This window comes from Hippoglossus hippoglossus, chromosome 21, assembly GCF_009819705.1.
Source record: "Hippoglossus hippoglossus isolate fHipHip1 chromosome 21, fHipHip1.pri, whole genome shotgun sequence".
NCBI classification, from domain to species: Eukaryota; Metazoa; Chordata; class Actinopteri; order Pleuronectiformes; family Pleuronectidae; genus Hippoglossus; species Hippoglossus hippoglossus.
Window position 1 is genome coordinate 16177935 of NC_047171.1, and position 8795 is coordinate 16186729.

The 8795-nt window shown below is 42.5% G+C and overlaps 1 long non-coding RNA gene across 1 annotated transcript; it reads right to left on the reverse strand.

Moving 5' to 3' along the window:
• Positions 1 to 6513: 6513 nt before the first annotated feature.
• Positions 6514 to 8512, reverse strand: LOC117754410. Its single transcript, XR_004612415.1, has 2 exons — positions 8161 to 8512; positions 6514 to 8062 (listed from the first exon to the last, which is right to left on the reverse strand). It is a non-coding gene; the product is annotated as an uncharacterized LOC117754410 (long non-coding RNA).
• Positions 8513 to 8795: the final 283 nt, after the last annotated feature.

Here is an 8795-nt window from a genome sequence, read left to right on the forward strand (position 1 = left end):
TTCTCTCCAGGAATTTGCTGGAAGGAAATGCCATAAAAGCAAAACAAATAAACAAACAAAATTAGTTAATAAATAAATAAAAAGCAACTGAAATATGTAGCATCCAAGTAAATGACTCAATTTCAGATATTAATAATCACTGAAAAGAATATGCAATGCTAGTATTGAGTGTTATTAAACTCATACAATTCTTAAACTTAAAACAGATTTTTTAATAGATTTACTTATATCATGTAATATGATTTATTCCAAATTATATTAACATTACACACTAATAATTGCACAATATATATAGAGCCCAGTTTAAATAAATCTTCTTAGTAATAACTCATAATTAGAGACACCAGATCACCACCAGCCATTGGCCCCATTTTCAATCCAAGCTTTGTTAACCAAGCGCATAACTATCTCCCTAACTCCAAATGTTCCAGTCCACAGAGTCCATACATTGTAAATTAGGTCTGTTAATGTACTCTACTCTGCTCGCAGACACAGAGAGGAACACTGGTGGGTGTAACCACACACACCCACACACACACACACACACACACACACACACACACACACACACACACACACACACACACACACACACACACACAATGCTGTAGGCTTGGCTTTGCGTGCACTTTTGTTTTCCCACCATGCACAAAGTGATCAACTATCACACCCCAGACGGTGAGATGTCAACATGAAATACCTTCATTTGCATCAGCTTTAAAAAACTGCCCGACTTCTTGCCATGCCAGCGACCCTCCAGTGTCTCCATAAAATTCACTTTAGCCACGGGGGTCCTGAGACCTTGCTAAATACTGCCCCAATACTGCTGTCAACAGTCCGTCAATCACATGACAAATCCTTCTGATTAAACAGGGCTTCACTGGCTGCCGCACAATGCACTGGAATCAAATGGATCACGTTGGGACGCTTCTGTGCCGCAGAATTATTTCATTCATGGTTTATTATAAAAGCACATTTTATAACATGGAAATTAAATTTGAACTTGAATTCAAACTTGAGTTAAAATCTGTTTGTGCATTTGTGAGCATTTCTTTTTCCAGATTTAAGTATTTACATTTAGGACATTTAGGCCAATGTAGTTTCCCCAGATTTGATTCCTGTGCATAAACCTGACATCAAACTAATAAATCAAACAATAAAATGTATTTTTTTGTGTATTTGGAAAAAACTAAAATCCTTGAATAACTTTTAATACAGTAGCAGATATATCCCTGTCACAGAATTATTATTTGACGAGGACCACTCTCACAACTTCTTGGCATGTTTTTGACAGTTTATTCGAGAGGCACCCGAGCAGTAAATCATTCTCAGGCGCGGCAGTGAGTGGGTGCATCATACGAACCAAGCCGCCTTGCCATAAGAGCATCTAAGCAGCCTGTAAAAGCCTCAGACAGACAGCTGAGTAAAAGACAGGCTGTGGTAAAATGAGAGGCAACATCTAATCTGACTCGTGTAGCTGATACCGGCCCGGGCCACATCTAAATCCTGGACGTTTGGTCTGAGGAGGAGGAGGAAGGATTTAATTTAAAGCCCTTTCAATGTGCTAAATGTGTTTTTGTAATTAAACCCATACAATTAACACTGACAAGCACAGGTCACAGGGAGCACAGCTCTGTTCAGATGTGAAAGGGGACGGAGAGAGAGGACCAGAGACAGAGGGTCGAGGGAAGAGGGGAAGATAAAGGGGGAGAGAGAGAGAGAGAGAGAGAGAGTGCACACTGCCTCACTACACAAAGTTACAAAAGCTGCAGGAGAGAGAGAGAAAGCAGTGAATGAATAGAGGGTGAGGTGGCGAGACGAGTGAGTGAGTAAGAGAGAGAGAGAGAGAGGCACCTCCATTGAAGCCGTATGGATTTCAGCATTCAGGCTATACGCTGCTCTGCGAGTTAACCTCCAGACCACAGTGTTTACTCTGGGACTGTGCTCCAGAACTGGAGGGAGTGGGGTGGGGGGGGAGTCCAGTTCCCTGACATCAAACACACAGAGCTGTTAGAGCAAAGCCTGTAGCTGCTCCTCAAAGCCCGACTCAGAGTCAGCCTGAGCAGCTGTGGCAATTTGTGACAATATTTTTACTATAAATACGGAGGCACGTGGAAACGGGACAGCAATGCAAACAAAGTCCAGATGCATCGATGGAGACGGAGAGAAATGTAAACAGAGGGATTCTAGAGAAAACAATGTAATGTGGCATTCAAGGAGACAAACTGACGTCCTTCATCCTTTTGAAATGTGCAATAAAAGCAGACAAGATTATATGATAACAATTATTCAAAAGTCGAATGATGTTTCATGAATTACTGCGCTTTTAGTATTTTTTTGTAAATTAGGAGACTTAATTAATGCATAAATACGAAATACTGAGTTTCAAATTCAAAAATTTGATCATTTAATCAAATGCATTAATCATAGATTTCAGGAGCAGGACTCTGTGACAACCTTTATTTTGCAGGTGTGTCTTCAAGCCCTCTTTAGTTGTGGTTCTGTTTTTCAGAAAGATAATTTATGCATCTCAGGGAACTTTTATTTCACAACTTTAGTGAAAAATCTCACTGCTTGTCATGATTACTCCCGAAGTCCTGTGCAGCTAATCAACATTTTTCAGGGACGACTGTGTTTATAAATGGTTCATTTTCTGCAATCAGAATACAAATTAAAATGAACTCAGTGGCAGTAAGGGACTAGATTTTGGATAATAATCTTTTAAAATCATGTCATGCTTTGTTCTTCCCATTTTCATACATTTTGGTATTTTTGTGAATCTTCATTTATATATTTATCACCTTGATTTATTACTACAATACATTTCCTGTTGGATTTGAAGTCTACAAATTTTATCAGTACCATTTTGACTTGCATCGGTAAGAAAATAATATTTTGTCTTTGCCCAGCTTTAAAAAATGGGACATTATGTGATTGATTCATCTTTTGTACAATTCCAGCCTTCATCATGTGCAACATAAAATAAAATAAATCCAGGTAATTCTAAGTGAAGCTGACAACACCTTTTAAAGAGCACGCAGTTAATAATCTGCTCAACCAGCCATGAAATCATAATGGATCTCATTCAGAGGCCACCATGATGGTCCACTCATTATTGTGGAACCTTTCAAAACATTGGTACTTCTGTTGCTGCCAGCTCCACATTAAAGCCTTTAATAGAGTGAAGTGAGGCCTGCAAACTGGAAATGAAAGAAAGAAAATCTTTTATCAGTCTTTTTATCTATCTCATTATATTTATAATTCACTTCATCGCCACATTTTAGTCCATCAATGTTTTTTTTAAACCAATTTTCCTCTTTTTATATTAACACACTATTCCCTGTGTCAGTCACAATAAGTAGCTCAGAGACTTTCTGAGAGGAAACCAGTCATTTCTTTGCTTTTCTTTACACAATCACAGTTACTCAACCAAAAATATCTTGAGTTACAAATCACAGCATTAGTAAAAGCAATGTAAATAACTGAGAACATTGTAAATCTTTGATCTTCATATGATGAGTGATGACTGAAAGAGTTAGACAGTGTGTTTCTCTCTTTAATCAGTGTGAAAAACTGATTTTATTCAGTTTGTATTAGAGTCATGAGGAAGCTCCACACATCTCCTCCCTGCACAAACAGCTGGAAGAGCTGCTCCGCTGCCATGATCTTAGTGGGTTCTTAGCGTGTGACCCATGTCACAGGCCTCATGGCCTGATGGACACAGCTGTCTTGCCGCAGGCAAAAAGGAGCAAGGAGGGACACAGGGAAAAAGATAGAGACAGGAGAAAAGAGAATGAGAGAGGGAGGGCAAGCGCCTGTGTGTGTGTGTGTGTGTGTGTGTGTGTGTGTGTGTGTGTGTGTGTGTGTGTGTGTGTGTGTGTGTGTGTGTGTGTGTGTGTGTGTGTGTGTGTGTGTGTGTGTGTGTGTGGTGGCAGTGTTGATTGTCTTCTGGCACTTTCTGGGGCATGTGCCCACTCAGCACGGCATCCCGCGTGTTCAGCACCCCCACACCGACCCCACAAAAAACTCCACACAACAACGCACAGGAAAGTCACACAAACGCTCGTGACACAGAAAGTCACAGCACCTCTCGTGTTGTTCAGCATGTCGAGCTCACAGGTAAAAACCAAGGCCCGAACGCTGCACAGCAACATGATGAGAACACGGCTGGTGAACCGGACGCCACAGAGGAAGACACGCAAACATCCCACGGGAACGTCCGTCTGAAGAACAATGGAATGACCACAAATGCCACAGGACCGTGACTGGGAAACAAGGTAATGGTCGTCGTAAAGTACAACTATGTACTGAACCTTACTGAACCAAGATTATAACACACTTTGACAGAATTTCATTTAAACTGGATACAGGCATTTTAGCTAAAAATAAATGGAAGATAAATGAGCAAAAAACACTTGGCTCTTATTTATAATAAATAAATTGAATCCAGGTCTGTGCAGTATTGTTGATATGGATGTACTGTACATCTTCACATTTTGCTTGAAATATCACATTTGGACAACACATATTTTTCCAAAGAAATAGCACGGTCATATCCTCACAACATTAACAAATGACCTTGCAGCTGTACCTGAATGTCTACAGAATCGAGCATGTTCTCTTTAGCTGCAGTAAAGTGCCGGCTCCTTGGTAAGGGCCCCCGTTTGCTGCCCACTGGGCCTCGGAGAGCCGAGCGGGGCCGGACAGGGCTGGGGAGGCACAGAGCGCATGTTAGGAACAGAGGAAGGAGCCACTCGGACTGGAGGAGGGCCACATGTGCCGGGCCGCGGAGAGAGCCTCCGACACTGCTCACGCTGTCAACACGCTGACATATACATACGCAAACATTTGTGTGGCGGTGCAGACACACACACACGCAGACACACACCAGTGCACATACACACCGCGGGGCCAAGCCAATTAACACCCTGCCACTGCAAAGATCATATTCGGAGCAGTCGTGGAACAGGAGGGCATATGTGGATAATCATACATGCAAATTAGATGAACAAGAGAGGCATCTGAATTCTGGCAACAACTCACCTCAAAGTGGGGCCTTGAACCACCGGTCTAAAATGTATATCATGCACAACAAGATCAGCATAATCTCATCGATGATATTTATTTATGATTTGTAAAAAAAATTCGAATGAAAGGAGCAGGGACCTTGGTGACAGTTTACGCTGACTGGAGACCTCACAGGAGACGAGTCTGCCAAAATTGTACAGAAAATATAAACAGTGCCACTTACCGTTTAAAGTTTCATTTCCTTGGGACAGTTCCGAACAAATAAAGAGACGTCACCGACATTTGAGTCACAGAACTGAAAGATGGAGCACTGAAGGTCTCAGGTGCAAAAAAAAAAAAAATGTCTCCTTCCCTGAAGTTTGACCCCAAAACCAGAAGATGGCAACATTACCTCTGGCTGAGACAGCGGCCCAATTCGCCTCGCTGCTCCTTTTTTACTTATTTATGCATTCATATGTTCACCCAGTGCTTCATTTATTTATTTATTTATTCATTTACTCGCACCTCAATACAAACATTATACACCTTGAAGAGAGGAGCAGGTAAATACGTTGAATTATTTACCAGGTTCCTGACTTGACTACTGGTGGTTAGGCGAGATAAGAGCCAGACGCACAACTCCCTGAGGTTGGGGGTTCGGGTGTGTGCTGCACGTGTACATACGTGTGTATATGCACGTGTGTGTGTGTGTGTGTGTGTGTGTGTGTGTCGTGTTTGTGTATATTCATACCCTGTCGGTGAAATAATGGCCTGGTGATGGAGGGATTCGTTTGAAACATTTCATTCTGAAGAACACTTTACTATCCCTCTCTGATTTTCCTCTTCCTCTCCTCCTCCTCTTCACTGTATCACATTATTACATAAACGTACGGACGGGGGAAAGCGACAGGGCTCCGACGTTAACAGCCCAAAGGAAAGACATCAACGTCAGTCCTGACTAATGCAGAGTGGGTGCCTCTCCAGCAAGAGTGTGTGAAGAAGAGGCACAACAGTGTGAATGGTAAATGAGTCTCTCAGTTACAGTAGCAGGTCCCCACTACACGACGAGGGCTGGTCCACTTTACCCACGACTCGCTGCAATGGCTGTCACTTCAAACAGACTGGGCTGAGATGAGACTATTTGCCATGGTAAACAATTTAATATTTGATGTACAGTACAGTGAGCAAGCCTCCTCCCGACGTCTTTTTCCCCCCCCTCTCCTCTGTTTGTTTTCCTGTGCGTGTGTTTGGATGTGTGTGTGTGTGTGTGTGTGTGTGTGTGTGTGTGCGTGCGTGCTGGCATAGTCAGCCAGGCTACATGAGGCAACAAGAGCATTTGAGTGCATGCATAATCTCTCAGATAGATGACGATGAAGAAAACACACTGGCTGCTAAGTGAAAACTGATACAGTGATATAGATACTCACCGTGTGTACAATGGCTGTCAACAGTATTTTTCTATTTTTTATTAAATATCTCCTAAGTGATCTAAAAAAAAAACACACATTCAAATTCCAGTCATTTTAATTGGACAGGCAAAAACACATGTTCTCCAAATTTCATCTTCTTTTCCAGCCACATGGTTTTGGTTTTATCTGCTCAGGGACTGGAAATATCCACAGTGCAGACTTCAACCACGATATCAGTAGCTTACACTGGAACATTTTCAAATGATATAAAAAATAAATAGATAAGTAAACTAAAAACTGGGACATTATTTCTGCCAAGAAACAAACACAAATCCTTACTTTGAGAACCATACACAAAATTCTATTTACATCGTCGTATTGGTGTGCCTGCAGACATCTTAATCTGCATACCACTAAACATACCACTAGAGGTAAATTGCAAAATGTGATTAATGAAATAATAGATTATTTTTGGCAAAGCAAAAAACACTGGAATCTATTTACAACATCAAACACACCAGCAAGTGGAGAATGCTATTTATTTTTAATACTCCCGGTTGTATTGATGCAGAGAGGAGAGTTGTGTATGAGCCACAGTTATCAATAGGTATTAATCTGAGAGAAATTACACATCCCATCAAGCTGTAGAGTTGTATTAAATCTCTGTGCTTGGGGGGCCGGGGGCGCGGGTTCATGCCAAGAGGGCCCATGAGGGCGATGTGGCACGACCAAGAGGAAGGAGCCAGTTGGAAGGCAGAAGTGTAAGAGCTGGGAGCAGAACAATTACAGCAGTCACTTACCATCACAGTGTCTGGTTGAAGCAATGGCACAGCAGGACGCCGCAGGGCAAGAAGGAAGCGTTCATCCAGCTGGTATCACAAGATCAAGCTGGTCATGCCAGAAATGACAAAACAATATGCTGAGCCCACTAAAAGCTTTTAAACACGTTCTTTTTTTTTCCTTTTCCTTCTTTCTTTTCCTCTTAAATAATTAAAACTTACAAATCAAACACATAATGGACTCATCTGTGGTTACACGAAGGAAAATTAAGGATGAAATGTCAAAATCGGACACATCTTCTCTGTAAATTTCATTTCCTCCACTTTAATTTAACTTGTACACGTTCAACTTGATTTGGTTATCTCAACATGTGTTGTATGGCATCTGTTACAGTTTTGGGAGGGTCCAATGACAAACATGACAATCATTAAAAATCAAACACGGCTCATATTTTGTCAGCTCTCAAAATAAAACGTTACAATCTACGGCTACCGAAATACCTCATGTCCAGATGGAGAATGTGAAAAAAGGGATTTAACAAAAGGAAAGATGTGCCAAACTAGCCACCCACAGACAGGGGCATTAGAGCACTTACACAAACGCTAACATATAACATGTCTGTACACGCGCACACAGACACACACATGCACACACTGAGCTGAGGCAGCTGACCGCATCTGCCCCTCGTCCTCAGGTTCAGTGGTGGCCACTCCAGCAGCCTCACCTCCCCCTGTCACGTCTGATTCTCCTGGTAGGATCCATCATCTGGCTGGCAGTCTGGGTGCCAGTCAGCTGCTTCCCAGGGGACTCCCAGTCGATGGGAGCCGGGAGGCGCTGGGCTGAAGCCTCCCCAGCCTCGGCAGCAGCTGCGTGGGAGACAGGGAGAGGTGCGGCACAGATGTGGGAGTCTGGAGCCAACAGAAGGTATGGCTGATTTCAACATCGGCCATATTTGTTATTCCACCTTTTCCTGGGAGGAAGAAGCAGGCCCTTGATCTGGCTCACAGCTAAACACTTAGCTTTTGTTCCCGAGATGAATAACTGCGAGGAGAACGAGGCGTAAGAGAAAACGAGATAGAAAAGCGGAGGGGGGAAAAAAAGACTTGGTGCCAGAGGAGAAATCCGGTGACCAAGTACAAAGTGAGGCTGGTCATTTTATTCCCCGCTGAGCCTGTATTACAAGCGCCTCTGAGCCGTGACACACCTTTTCCCTTTGCTGCAGTTCCTTGACAAACTCATACTACATCACAATTCCTGCAAAACAATCATGGCAGTTTTCGCCCCCCGAGGTAAAAGACACATCTTAATCTGTGATGTGTTTACGTGTGTCCACTTCTGAACATCCACAGAAAGAAACACCAGGTCTACTGTCTATTAAATTACATTTCTATAACAGCAAACAAGTTTTTTTTTTTTTCGAAACAATAATCGTCTTTAATGACATCACTTTCGAACTCTCCAGTTGCACTCACTAACAGTGGGAGGGGATTCTGCCCACCACAAACAAACGTGCTCCGCTGACTCTCCGTGGACCCGTGTGATGAATAGTACCAGTCAAAAATCATCCCTGACGCCAATAACCCGATTTTCACTGGGAAT